General features: G+C 42.6%; 1 non-coding gene across 1 annotated transcript; it reads right to left on the bottom strand.

The window, feature by feature from the left end:
* Positions 1-10,884: 10,884 nt before the first annotated feature.
* On the bottom strand, positions 10,885-10,983 carry LOC119040703 (small nucleolar RNA SNORD16). The gene has a single exon (XR_005080914.2). It is a non-coding gene; the product is annotated as a small nucleolar RNA SNORD16 (small nucleolar RNA).
* Positions 10,984-13,040: the final 2,057 nt, after the last annotated feature.

Here is a 13,040-nt window from a genome sequence, read left to right as displayed (position 1 = left end):
GTGTCTCTGTAATACCTGACATTGAAATTTAACTGGGCATTCTGTATTTTCACTGGCTAAATCAGGCAACTTTATCCCTGGCCTGCTCTCCGAGAAGCGCTGCCCCAGGGCTGCTGCTCCTTCCTCCAGTGGAACCAAATCCCTTAAGAAGCACGAATGATGCTACTGGGACAGCGGGGACAAGCAGCTCATTCCACAGCTCACATGCCTGTCATCTTTGGTGACTGGCCCAAGGGAGGGGGGCCTCTCATTTTGTTCCTGGCATCCTCAAGCTGTTCTGAGTCTTCCCTTCCCTGACCACACATACCCCCATTTTTGGACTTGATTCTGTCTTTGAAGCTCGTGCCGTCCATCCTGCCATGCTCCCTGCCCTCTTTACTGCTATCACCCGCTCTTCCTCTCATGTTTTAAAGATTTTGACATCTGGCTCACAGTGTTTCTTCATCCCAGCAACTGCTATCATCTGGGGTGGCCCACTCATCACCTTGGCCTCTCATTTCTTTGAGCATCTCAGATCCATTGTCTAGGACTGCTGCATCCCTGGAACCTTACACTGACCACTACTGTCTCGTCTTCCGGTTCGCTGTTTTCCCAAAACCTTTGTTCTTCCATCTGGAGGGAACTTCCAGTTCCTAACGCCTCCATAATCAGCCACATGCTATCCTTCCTTTTTCTCCAACTTTATAATAAACATATAAAATATTGTCGTGCCCTGGCTGGTGTAGCTCAGTGGATTGAGCACAGACCTGCGAACCACACAATCACGGTTCTATTCCCAGTCAGGGCACATGCCTGGGTTGCAGGCCAGTTCCCAGTGGGGGATGCATGAGGCAACCATACATTGATATTTCTCTCCTTCTCTCCTTCCCTTTCTCTCTAAAAATAAATAAATAAAATCTTTAAGAAATATATTGTCAGGTCTTAGGTACATCCAACTGCCTACAGGACATCTCCATTTGGATGTCCTGAAGGCACTCAAACTCAACATATTACAGAGAAAGACAAATGCCATGTGATTTCACTTACATGTAGAATCTTATAAACTAAGTAGAAACAGACTCGGACACAGAGCACAGACTGGCAGCCGTCAGAGGGGGAGGATGCAGGGAGGCTGGATGGAAAAGGTAAAGGGATTAAGGGGAAAACCCCCCATAGACAACAGTATGGTGATTACCAAAGGGAAAGGGGGGGGGAGGCAGGAGAGGGTAAAGGGGGAAAAATGGTGATGGAAGGAGACTAGACTGGGGGTGGTGAGCACACGATGCAATGCACAGACGATGTGTTATAGAATTGTACACCGGAAACCTATATAATTTAATCAACCGATGTCACATAAGAAACTCAGCATATTTCAAACTGAATTCATCCCCCCTTCCCTTACCTGCTCCTTTCAGAGATTCCCTATTTTGGTGTCTATCACCATTCGGCCAAGTCAGTCATCTGGAGACATTCTTTATTCTTTCCTTTTTTTCATCATCCCATTTCTAGTCATTCACCAAGCCCTAACTCCTAAGCATCTAAAAGCAGTCCATTCATCTCCGTCCCCACTGCTGCCACCAAATGAGATGTCATTTGGATGATCCGAACAGCCATCTGACTGGTCTCCTGCCTCTAACTTTTTTTTGTCAGATTGAAGCCCTCATGCTCTTCCTCTAATACATATTAGACTACATGTTACATTACATATCTCCTTCAGCAGGTGCCTAAACTCCTGTAAGGGGTACAGAGCTCTTCGTGTTCTCGCTCCTGCTTCTGTACACGGCCTCACCACTCCACACTCTCAGTACTCTGGACTCTAGCCACACTGAGTATTTTGTCTTGTCTTCGCCTGAACCATCTCCTCTCCTCTCCAGGCTTTTGAACAGTCAGTACCTCTGTCTGGCTCACCTTCTCCCTCACCTTGTCTGATGCTCCATACCAGTCTTATATGACACTCTAGTCTGGATTAGATGTCCCGTGTCCTCTCTTAGCAATATGCTTGTTGTCACAACATCACACTGAACTGAAATTGCCCGTGTGTGCGCCTGTCACAAGACCAAGACAAGACTATTTATTGTTGCGTTTCCAATACCCAACCTGGCTTGATGCAGCAGGTACCCAGGATATGTATTTTAAACAAAAGAATGAAACACAGGATAGGTGGGCTAGAGGTCACCAAAAGCAAACCAACCATGAGTGGTGGGAGTAATAATCCCAGGGACTTAAGAAAATTATCAGTTAACTTTTGCTGTAAAATAAACCAGGGCAATTCTTAGTGGCTTAGAACAATAATCATTTCTTCATTTTACAGTTCTGCAGTTCAGCACTTTGGGTTGGGCTCAGCCGGGCAGTTCTTCCGTCTGAGCTAGTCTCGTAAGTGTGAGGTCAGCTCCTCATTCATTATCTGGGGTCTTGGATGGCCCTCAGCTGGTACAGTTTATCTCTGCTTCCTGTGATCTCCTATCCTCCAGTGGGGCGGATTAGATTTCATGGCTGTCGACAGGATTTCGAATAAACGGGCAGAATCATACAAGGTCTCCTAAGGCCTAGCCTTAGAATGGACACACGGTCAATTCCACCCTATTCCGTGGATCAGAGCAAGTCACAGGGCCAGCCTGGATGCAGGGAGTGAGGAAACAGACTCACCTTTTGATGGGAGGAGCTGTGAGGTCACACGTACAACAGGAAACATAAGAAGCACCACCTCTGAGACATTCAAAATAAAAATTAGAAATCAAACCTGACTCTAATCCAGCTGTCAGTTTATAGGACATATGAGGAATAGAGGAACAAGTTAAATAACAACAAGAAAGTGAAGAAACAAATCTGGGATGTGAGATATACAATGTAAATGGCTTCAAAAAGAGAAAGAAAGGGAACTATGTTGCAGATAGAAACTTAGGAGACGTATCAACTGAGACACTGAGAATTTAGCATTTATCCTGAGTCAGGTAAACTCATTGGAAAAGGATGCTTGAGACAATCATGGCAAATCGAGCATGGACTGGATTGGATACTGGATAATATTAAGAAATAAATGTTCAGCTTTTGTGGTGTAATAATATTGTGGTGTAATAATATTGTAGTCATATAGCAAAACGTGTTAGTGATACTACTGGAGACAAAATAATGGTCTTCCACCCTGACGAGTGTGGCTCAGTTGGTTAGGCGTTGTCCCGCCAAGCCAAAGGTCTCCAGTTCAATTCCCACTCAGGGCACATGCCTGGGTTGTGGGTTGGGTCTTGCTCGGAGTATGAATGAGAGGCAACCCATGGGTGTTTCACGCATTGCTATTTCTCTTCCTCTCTTCCCCCCTCTCCAAAAATAAATAAAATAAAAATGGTCTTCCAAAATGTCCACATCCTAATTCCTGGAGCCTGTGAATATGTTACCTAACTGTATGGCAAAAGGGCTTTTGCAGTTGAGATGAAGAACCTGGACCTGGGAGGTTTTCCTGGTGGGCCCAATGCAGCCACAAGTATCTTGATAAGAGGGACGCAGGAGGGTCAGAGTCAGAAAAAGGAAATGTGACAGTGGGACCAGAGGTTGCCACGGGCGCTGGAAGCTGGAGGAAGAAGGCACGAAGAGCGGAGGGTGCAGGCCGGCTCTAGAGGTCGGAAGTGGCAGGGAAACAGATTCTGCCGCGGAGCCTGGGGAAGGAGCACAGCCCGAGGACACCTTGATTTTAGGCCTTCTTATCCCCCAGAACTGAGATAATAGGTCATACATTGGTGTTGTTTTAAGCCTAAGCCGCAAAGCTCATGGTAATTTGTTACAGTACTAATAGGAAAACATCACAAATATTTTCATGGCTATAGCCTCTTGGTTCACTAAATTATTTTTAGCACAATTTCCAGGAGTAGGATTTCAGGGTCACAGCTATTACCACATTTAAATGTACTGCTTTCCAAAGAGTGTTTATCTGTTATCAACACTGCCAGCAGAGTAACCTGGAAAGTATGGACCCTTATTCAGATTTTTATTTTTTTTAAAGATTTTATTTTATTTTATTTTATTTTTTGAGAGAGGAAGGGAGGGAGAGAGGGAGAGAGGCATTGATGTGCAAAAGATACACCCATCAGTTGCCTCTCACGCACCCCCAACTGGGACCTGGCCTGCAACCCAGGCACGTGCCCTAGACTGGGAATTGAACCAGTGACCCTTTGGTTTGCAGGCCAGCACTCAATCCACTGAGCCACATCAGCCAGGGCTCAACTTTTTAAAGAATAATCTAGACTATGTAACCACTATGCTCTACACCTGAAACTGAAAATTATATTGAGTCATGCCCTGGCTGGCGTGGACCAGGTCCACAGTTGGGGGCATGTGAGAGGCAATCGATGTATCTCTCCCACATATATGTTCCTCTCCCTCTTTCTCCTTCCCTTCCCCTCTCTCTAAAAATAAATAAATAAAAATCTTTAAAAATTATGTTGCGCCCTGGCCAGATAGCTCAGTTGGTTAGAGCATCGTCCCAATATGCCCAGGTTCTGGGTTCGATCTCCAGCCAGAACTCATGTAGGAAGCAACCAATGATGCAGAAAGTAAGTGGAACAAGTTGATGTTTCTCTCTCACTCTTCCTTCCTTGCTCTCCCTAAAAGCAATTTAAAAAATATATCTCAATCACTTTATTTGTATATTTTTATTACCAATGAGAATGAAGTTATTTCCCTTAAGTTTCCTCACGAATGAATCATCAAGTTACATCACATTTTTTGGATTTACTACTTATTAAAACAGTCAGTATTTATTTATTTATATTTTTATTTATTTATCTTTAGATAATATTCCCCTTTAGAGGGGAAGGGAAGGAGAGAGGGAGAGAATATCAATGTGTGGTTGCCTCTCGTGCATCCCCTACTGGGAACTGGTCTGTAACCCAGGCATGTGCCCTGACTGGGGATTGAACCGAGATCCTCTGGTTTGCAGGCCCACGCTCAATCTGCTGAGCTACACCAGCCAGGGCTAACATAGTCAGTATTTAGATGTATCGATCTCAGAGAAGGGAGAGACAGAGACAGAAACATCGTACGTGCGCCGACCGGAGACTGAACCCAGAACCTCAGCAAATGGGAATGCTGCTCTAAACACCTGGGCTACTGGCCAGGGCAAGAGTCAGTTTTTACTTTTATTGCTGAAAACGCATTCCTCTACAGAGCTGACAGGTACCTGATTCTATTTTCTACTAGTATTTCTGTAAGTTCTTAAACTTTATTAAATTAAAAAAATAATTGATGAATGGCCAAAAGTGTAGACCTAACTTCTTTCTTTCCCCTTTTTTTTTTTGCTTTCCAATGTCAGCATTTATTTCTTTCCTTTTTAAAAATTTTATTTTTCAGCCCTAGCTGGTGTAGCTCAGTGGATTGAGCACAGGCCTGTGAAGCAAAGGGTCACTGGTTCGATTCCTAGTCAGGGCACATGCCTGGGTTGCAGGCCAGGTCCCCAGTAGGGGACGCATGAGAGGCAACCACACATTGATGTTTCTCTCCCTCTCTTTCTCCTTCCCTTCCCCACTCTCTAAAAATAAATAAGTTAAATATTTTATAAAAAATTTATTTTTCAATTACATTTTGCAGTCAGTATTATTTTATATTAGTTTCAGTTGTACAGCATGTCGGTTAGGCAATCATATACTTTACACAACGTTCCCTCTGATATTTCCTGTTCCCAGCTGGCACTGTACGTGTGTGTAGTCACCACAACATCCTGGACTGTGTTCCCTGTGCCGGGTTTTACGTCCCCGTGACCTTTCCGTAACCACCAATCTGTACTTCTCAGTCCCTTCACCTTTTCTGCCCAGGCCCCCAGCCTCCCTCTCCTCTGGCAACCGTCATCAGTCTATTCTCTGTATCTATGAGTCTTACTTTTAAAAAAATTATTTATTAATCAACATTTAGAGAGAGAGAGAGAAACATGATTACTTGCCTCCCATACTCGTCCTGGTCCGGGATTGAACCTGCAACCTGGGCACGTGCCCTCACTGGAGGTTGAACCCACGACCTTTTGATGTACAGGACGGTGCTCCTAACGACTGAGCCACTTGGCCAGGGCTGTGAGCCTGTTTCTGTTTCGTTTTATCATTCATATTCTTTAGCTTCCACATATGAGTGAAATCATATGGTATTTGTCTTTCTTTGACTGTCTCATTTCACTTAGCATAATACCCTCTAGGTCCATCCAGACTGTTGCAAATGGTAAGATTTCATTAGTTTTTATGGCCAAGTAATATTCCATTGCATAAATATACCACAGCATTTTTATCCACTCATCTGTTGATGGGCAGTAGGGTTGCTTCCATCGCTTGGCTATTGAATAGACCTAATTTCTTTCTAACGTACTTTTGTCTTCAAGTCACTTTTTTATAATACTATTCCTATGTCATGGAATCTTGAGAGGTATGAAAGTGTTGGGTTTTATGAATGACTTGGAGAACAGACTCTTAATCCGAAATCAGCCACAGAAGTAGAGGGTGCAGGTGCGGTGGATTGCTCCCGGGCCCGGCACTGCTGGCCGCCTGACAGGAGGGTGGAGGAGGGGGGCCGGGGGGTCCCAGGGGAGCCTTCTGTACTCCCATCTTTTGGCATAAGAATGCAGGTGTTTTCTTGAGGGTCAAAGGGACAAGACGGTAAGTTGATGAGCTGAACCTGCTTGGCTGTAGCCTCCCAAGGAGGGAAGCCCTGCAGAACCTTCCAGAGAACTCCCACGTGTCCCCAGGTGAGCCAGTCACTGGCTGCCTGTCATATGTATGTGTATATGTAGATATGTAGGTATATATAACTAAGAAGAAGTTATGCCAGCACTGCAAATAGGATTCAATGTTGGAAAATTTATTATTATAATTAGCTATACTTACTCATTAAAGAAGAAACCATAGTTCATAAAAATAGAGCCTGAAACAGCATCCAGTAAAAGGCAACATTCACTTTTTTTTAAATGTTTTATTTATTTATTTATTTATTTATTTATTTATTTATTTCAGAGAGAGGGGAAGGGAAGGAGAGAGGGAGAGAAATATCAGTGTGTGGTTGCCTCATGTGTCCCCCACTGGGAACTGGCCTGCAACCCAGGCATGTGCCCTGACTGGGAATCGAACCAGTGACCCTTTGCTTCACAGGCCTGTGTTCAATCCACTGAGCTACACCAGCCAGGGCTCAACATTCACTTTTTAAAAAAATTTTTCATTTATTCATTTCTAGAGAGCGGGGAAGACAGAGAGAAAGAGAGGGAGAGAAACATAGTTGCCTCTTGCACACCCCCAACCAGAGACCGAGTCCACAGCCCAGGCATGTGCCCTGACTGGGAATTAAACTCACAATCCTTTGGTTCGCAGGCTGGCACTCAATCCACTGAGCCACACCAGCCAGGGCGAAGTCAGCATTCACTTTTAATAAACGTTCTTACCCAATTAGAAATAGAAGGATCTCTTTAACTTAAATTAAAAAAAACTGTCAGGGCCCTGGCTGGGCGGCTCCATTGGTTGGGACCTTGTCCCGTGCACCGAAAGGCTGTGGGTTCGATGCCTGTACAGGGTGATAGGAGGAGAGAGTTAATGTTTTTGTCTCACATAAATGCTTCTCTCCTTCTTTCTCCCTCCCTCCCTCTCTCTCTTTAAAAAATTAAAACACAAATATAGATTAAAAAATCAATAGACATATCCTTGGGTGATGACATAAATAAGTAAGTTCAGTAAGGCTGTTGGATGCATAACTGTTCAAAAATCATTAATTCTCATATACAGGGTCCGGCAGAAGAAACGCCCGCGTGAGTGTGGTTGGCGGGGTAACAATGTGGGTGTGATAACTTGTTTTAATTTGAACATTTCACCTACAATGTCACACGGTGTGCTCGTGTGTGGTAACGTTATGTTATAGAATTACTTGCTTATGATTTTATAATAAAAGATTTTATAATAAAAAGGGGCTATTTGTGCCCCACCCTGCATCTCAGCAGTAACGGTCCCAAATTAAAAGCAAGGGGAGAGTCTGTTCATAGTATCAATAGTCTCCTAAATGCTTGTAAACAAAATGAACTAGAAATATGTAAGACTTCCATACATCTAACTATACAAATATAATGAAGATTATACAAAATAAGCTTGAAGAAAATGGCAGAAATGTATTTGAGTGGGAAAACTCATCTGGAGCCAAAGCTTTTCAATTCTCCCCTAATCTGTAAAATCTGGGCAACCCCTATTAAAACCCAAATGGGTTCTGCAGAAACTTCAAGTTAATGCTCTAGTTCATCTGAAAGTATACTAGCACAGGATGAGTGAAATTTTGAAGAAAAAAGCATTCCACCACATATGAAGATGTTCCATAAAGCTATTGTAATAAATAATATATTGAAATAAGAATATACAAACAGGTCGGTGGAAATAAGTAAATTCTAGAGTCAGACCTAAGAAAATTTGGGACTTAGTAAAGATGATGGCATTTCAAATCAATTGAGAAATAATGGATTTATTTTTAATGGCATTAAAGTCCATCGACTTTTTAAAATGTTTTTCCTTTGTTCTCTTTTTAAATCTCTCATATTGATTTTTCTTTTTAAAAAAAGAAGAAAAGATTTCTACCCTGACCAGGGTGCCTCGGTAGGTTGGGCACCATCCTGCAAAGTGAAGGGTCCCCGGTCAGGTTCCCAGTCAGGGCACGTGCCTGAGTTGTGACCCCGTCCCAGTCGGGTGTGTCAAGAGGCAGCTGATCAGTGTTTCTCCCACACATTGATGTTTCTCTCCCTCCCTTTCTCCCTGTCTTTCCCTCTCTCTAAGACTATATTAATAAAATCTTTTTTAAAAGATTTCTACCTAATACACAATTTCAAATATATTAAAGATCTGAATGTTCGTTTCTGGCTGGTGTGGCTCAGTAGATAGAGTGCCAGCCTGTGAACTGAAAGGTTGCTGGTTCGATTCCTGGTCAGGGCATATGCCTGGGGTGTGGGCCAGGTCCCTAGTTAGAGGCGTGCAAGATGCAACTGATTGATGTAGCTCTTGCACATCAGTGTTTCTCTCCTTCTCTTCTTCCCTCCCTTCCTCTCTCTCTAAAAATAAATAAATATTTTGCCCTGGCTGGTGTAGCTCAGTGGATTGAGTACGGGCCTGTGAAGCGAAGGGTCACCGGTTCGATTCCTAGTCAGAGCACATGCCTGGGTGGCAGGCCAGTTCCCAGCAGGGGCCAGTTCCCAGTGGGGGACACATGAGAGGCAACTACACATTGATGTTTCTCTCCCACTCTTTCTCCTTCCCTTCCCCTCTCTCTAAAAATAAATAAATAAAATAAAATAAAAATAAATACTTTGGGAAAAATATCTAAATGTTCAAAGCAAAACTATAACAGAACAAGAAGAGAAAATATAGAAGGATATTTTTGTACTGTTGAATGTCTAGAAGGTTTTTAATTTAATTTTATTTATTTTTAGAGAGAGGGGAAGGGAGGAAGAAGGAGAGGGAGAGAAACATCAGTGTGTGCTTGCCTCTCACGTGTCCCCCACTGGAGACCTGGCCACAACCCAGGTCTGTGCCCTGACTGGGAATCAAACCAGCAACCTTTTAGTTCATGGGCTGGCACTCAATCCACTGAGCCACACCAGCCAGGGTAAATTTCTGGAAGATTTTTAAATGATGACACAAAGTCGAGAGGCCCAAAGGAAAGAATTGAAATATCTAACTATAACATATTTGAAACTTCTTTAATTTAAAAGGCAGCATAAAGTTAAAAGACAAATGACAAAGGAGAAGAAAATATTTGAATCATATATAACAGCCAAAGGGGTAACATTCATACAATGTAAAGAATTCCTACAAATAAGAAAAATATTCAGTAGAAAAATGAACAAGGATAGTAATAGATAAGTTGGAGAAAAACATGTATGATAAAATCCTCAAACTCATGAAGGACCAAAAAAATGCAAGTTAATGATACATGACTCTCACCCATCCAACTGTCAAAAATTAAGAATATGATAATCTTCTGTGTTGGAGAGGGTATGGGAACCTGGTAGTCTCAAATACTATTTGAGTACTCACATTAATTGGTTTAATATTTTTAAAAGGAAATTTCACAGTGATCATAAAAAGCTGCACGCACAGGAGGCTCCTGGGGCTTGACTGGTTTTCTGTGTCTGGAAGGCGATGCAGTCAACATGAGTTACCGTCATTCTGTGAGAAGCTCGTCTGTGCGTTTATGATTTGTGTGCTCATCTGTGTGTTACAATTCAATATAAACTGTGACAAAAACATGTGCATACTCTTTGACTTAATAATTTCTCACCTGGAAATGCCCTTGTATATGTGTAAAGGGGATTCTAGTGGTATTAGTTATAATGGCAAACCATCTTGAAGATCTGAAATATTTGTCAATAGAGGATTCATTAAATAACATAAAATCTGTGCAAGACAATAGCATACTTATGAAAAAGACTAAAGTAGCTTTATAGGGACTACTGTATTGGAAAGAGGTTCATGATATATTAAGTGGAAAAAGCAATCTGAAGAACAGTATTGTATCAGAAGTTATTTTTATTTCTTTTAGTTCACCTTTTTATCCTCCAAAAGTAATATGTAATCAAAGATGTTTATGGCCCCGGCAGGATATCTCAGTTGCTTAGAGAGTCGTTCCACTACAACCCAAGGTTGCACGTTCCATCCCCTGTCAAGGCACGTACTAGAACCAAGCAATGAATGCATAAGTAAGTGGAACAACAAATCGATGTCTCTCTCTCTCTGTCTCAAATCAATTTTAAAAATTAAAGATACTTATGAACACATACACAAATCTGAAAATAAAGCACCTATAACCCCTAAACTAAATTTATTTACATTTTTTAAAAACCTTTTTTTTTTGAGGGGAGTATTGATATTTCTCCTCTCTCTTCCCTTCCCCTGTTTAACTTCTTTTTTTTTTTTTTTCTCAGTAAGAGTTTTCATCACCCTTCTGAATGAGCTTACTAACAGGAGGCAACTGTGGCTGAAAACAGAGTAAGATGAAAATTACATCATTGGGAAAAATCATTTCTTTTTAAAATCCTCACCAGAGGATATGTTTTAAAAATTTTTTTAGAGAGAGAGAATGGGAGGGAAGGAGAGAGAGAGAGAAACATTGGTCGCCTCCCTTTCCAGCCATGATAGGGGGTGGGGCTGGAGCAGGTGGGGAGGGGCGGGACCTGCCGCCCGGTGGTTCCTGCCCCGACCAAGAATCGGCTTGGCATCCTTTCCATGTGTGGGAGGGCACTTCAAGGAACGGAACCCGCCCTGGCCAGGGCTATTTAACCTTTTAATGTGTTTTTCTGACTTTTCCAATTGATTTTTTAGAGAGAGAAGGGAGAGAGAGAAAACGTGGATTTGTTGTTCCGCCTGTTTATGCATCATTGGTTGGTTCTTCTATGTGCCCTGACCTGGGATCCAACCTGCAACCTTGGTGCATCTGGGCAACACTGCCAACCACCTGAGCGACTCAGCCAGAGCCTTTGGATCTTTCCTTCTAAGTAGAATTGTATTTTTAACAGTGCAATAATACTGAAATGGGATTGGATTTCTTGGTTTTTACATTTAGTCATACACCGTGAGAATTTTTCGTATGACTACGTATCTTCGTACATACATTTAAATTGTAAAAGTAGTATATAGTAAAAAAAATTAAACAAATTCCAAAAGATATAAAATAAAAATAGCCCTGGCTGGTGTGGCTCAGGCGACTGAGTGCTGGCCTGAGACAAAAAGGTCGTCAGTTCAATTCCCCGTCAGGGCACATGACTAGCTTCAGGCCAGGTCCCACCTGGGGGAGGGTGAGGGGCCCCTGATAGATGGTTCTCTCACACATCAATGTTTTTCTTCCTCTCTTCCTCCCTTCTTCTCTCTCTAAAAATAAACAGATAAAATCTAAAAATAAAAAAGTAAATAGCCTACTTTTTGCAAATGAAAACAGAATAACTTTTTTTTCCCCAAATAAGTGCTAAACTGCAAGATCCTGGAGGCAATGACTAATGAAATTTTTTAACGTCTTATTCCTTCTTGTAGTGCTTAATACACTGCCATATATTTGGGAATATTCTACTCGACACAGGTCAAGTGAATTAATGTTTCTTTTTTTAATATCTTTAAAAATTTTTATTTATTTATCTTTAGAGAGGAAGGGTTAGGGAGAGAAACATCAATGTGTGGTTGCCTCTCCTGCGTCCCCTGCTGGGAACTGGCCTGCAACCCAGGCATGTGCCCTGACTGGGAATCGAACCAGGATCCTTTGGTTCACAGGCCCACACTCAATCTGCTGAGCTACACCAGCCAGGGCAAATTATTGTTTCTTTTAAAACAAATTCTTCATTAAAGTTGGGAGACTTGTGCTTAAGAATGTGACCTAATGACCTGGTGATTGTTTTAAAGGAATTTCGACACAGCAGTGTTGAGAAGTGCAGCCTACACCCCGAGAGCCACCTTGGTGGGGCACCAGATTTTTATATCCATTTATAACCCCAGGTGACATATCAGAAATGTTTCCGTTTGTTCTTCTGTTGCCCTGCCTGTGATTGGCGGTCCTTTTCATTCTGTTTGTTGGAAGAACGGGCAGTATGTCAGAGAATCAATTCGGGTTTAAGATTTCTGCCTTCCCAGTTGTTTCTTAGGAACAGGCACCCTCAGAGCAGACTCCAGCCAGTCTTGGGAGACACGATCCAGGAGCAGAGACCCAGTGGTTATGAGGAGGTTACCCCGAACATCTGCAGGTCTGTGGCAGCCTGGCAGCACCTGGCAGCAGAGCCAGCTCTGTAGAGTGGGTGGGGTTTGTGAACACGTGGACCAACTCTACTATTTGGCCTCCCTTATTGACCATTCTTCTCTTTCGGTCACGCTCCACCTCCTCACTGCTATTCTTCTCAAGAGTATCCCACACTTACCACTTCCATGTTCTAGCCTTCGCAGTGCTTCAAACAAATGCAATCTGGCTTCCAACCTGCGTTCAGAACTGCTCTTGAAGGTCACCAAAACCTAACTGCTATACCCAATGGTTTTTTTTCTTCAGTGCTAATCTTGATGTCCGTGCAGAATTTATCTTTAGAGGGGAAGGGAAGC

Source organism: Artibeus jamaicensis, unplaced genomic scaffold (genome assembly GCF_021234435.1).
Source record: "Artibeus jamaicensis isolate MK-2021 breed Jamaican fruit bat unplaced genomic scaffold, CSHL_Jam_final contig_2790, whole genome shotgun sequence".
Taxonomy (NCBI): domain Eukaryota; kingdom Metazoa; phylum Chordata; class Mammalia; order Chiroptera; family Phyllostomidae; genus Artibeus; species Artibeus jamaicensis.
Note: the sequence above shows the minus strand (reverse complement) of the source record. Positions and strands in the feature narration are given on the sequence as shown.